Below are 1,175 nucleotides of genomic sequence, written 5' to 3' on the forward strand. Positions count from 1 at the left end.
GTTACAGAGTCTCAATTTTTACAGACTTCTTCAACGTGCAGTTTATTACTGCTGCTTTTCTTTAAATAGCATTATTTTCTAGGAAATGCAGTCGTCCCATCCCTACAGCTGCTGTTGTGCATTTATCTCCCCTCTCCCCGCGAGAAGCTGATGGATACAGATCCAGGCAGCTGCGTGACCTTTACAGTCTCACTCGGAGTCCAGGGACGTGGATGCAAGATTGTTTCAAGTCGTTCTGATTTTATTGCAAACCAAAATATACTTCACATTCAGTGGCACCTCAGGTCCACAGGATAATTACTCTTGGGGAAAAAACAACCCAAACCCCTTAAACAGGTATCGGTGTAGTTGTAGCTCACTTCGGTTTTTCCAGGAGATCCCAAACTTGAGAGCCAACACTCCACTTGCTTTAGTTTGTCAGGTTTTCTATGGGATGTTATTCCAGCATTACACCTTAGCAGGAAGCAGTCTGACGAACAATTTACTGTGCAATAAGCCACACCAAGCTGCATCTGCAAAGAGCCATCTTCATCATCCAGTTATTGCCAAATCCAAATGTTCTGTACTGAAGCTGCACAGAGATCAGCTGATGTGACAGGGGGGTCGTGTGTTCTGTAACCTGTTGCACCTCCTCACTGCTTGTTGGTCAGTGGGCACGTCGCTGACAACGCTGAGGGAGTAAAACCCCACAACAGGAGCTTCGTGCTCTTCACTCCTTAATTTCTGTGGGAGAACGCTGAGCTCTGAGTGTCCTTTTATTCCTGTTCCCAAAGGCTGCAGTGGCTGTAACTTCCAGCCTTCCCAACAAACTGAAGACTGAGGGATTATGTGTAATTTGACAATCCCAAAAGAGGGGCGAGCAGCTGAAGCTCGTCGGGTTGTGCAGTGCCCTCCTGCTGGGATATGTGCTAATACCACATGAAAGTAACAACTGTTGAGGAGACTCCCTGCCATGTCCTTTCCCATCCTTTATCACAATTAAGTTAAAAAGACCGGACCGCTGCAATCTCTATTTTTACAGCTGGGGGCACGTGCTGTCACCTCTGAAAGCTGCCACCGATTCAGGAAGGAGCACAGGGAGGGAGGGAGGGAGGGCTGCATTTCTATACCTGTAGTGCACAAAGTGGGGCTCTGTCCTTATTCTGTGCCACTGTCAGCATAAAAGTACCGCGATG

Source organism: Empidonax traillii, unplaced genomic scaffold, assembly GCF_003031625.1.
Source record: "Empidonax traillii isolate 1590-97213 ecotype Southwest subspecies unplaced genomic scaffold, ASM303162v1 scaffold135:size1941959, whole genome shotgun sequence".
NCBI classification, from domain to species: Eukaryota; Metazoa; Chordata; class Aves; order Passeriformes; family Tyrannidae; genus Empidonax; species Empidonax traillii.